Here is a 334-nt window from a genome sequence, read left to right as displayed (position 1 = left end):
CTGCATCCACAGGAACTTCAAAATGATACAGCCTTTTTAATGGGGGTGGAAGAGAGTTAATAAAAGCCGTTAAAGTGTATGATAGCTGCTCCAGGTCTGTTTGAAGAACAGACAAGTATTAATCAAATCTGTGATTTTGAAATGTTTAGGCATTAGCTTAGTATGTTGACTTAATCTAATTATTTGCTTACTGTCTTTTTCCAATATAGCCAGCAGCCAGCTTCAGGTGTAGCCTATTCCCATCCAACTACAGTTGCTAGCTACACTGTCCACCAGGCACCAGTTGCTGCGCATACAGTTACTGCAGCCTATGCTCCAGCAGCAGCTACAGTTG

The 334-nt window shown here is 41.9% G+C and overlaps 1 pseudogene; it reads left to right on the top strand.

Moving 5' to 3' along the window:
• The first annotated feature begins 207 nt into the window (after nucleotides 1-207).
• The window catches only part of LOC104627627, a 7275-nt pseudogene continuing 7148 nt past the window's right edge, over nucleotides 208-334 (top strand).

Source organism: Phaethon lepturus, unplaced genomic scaffold, assembly GCF_000687285.1.
Source record: "Phaethon lepturus isolate BGI_N335 unplaced genomic scaffold, ASM68728v1 scaffold28351, whole genome shotgun sequence".
NCBI lineage: Eukaryota > Metazoa > Chordata > Aves > Phaethontiformes > Phaethontidae > Phaethon > Phaethon lepturus.
Note: the sequence above shows the minus strand (reverse complement) of the source record. Positions and strands in the feature narration are given on the sequence as shown.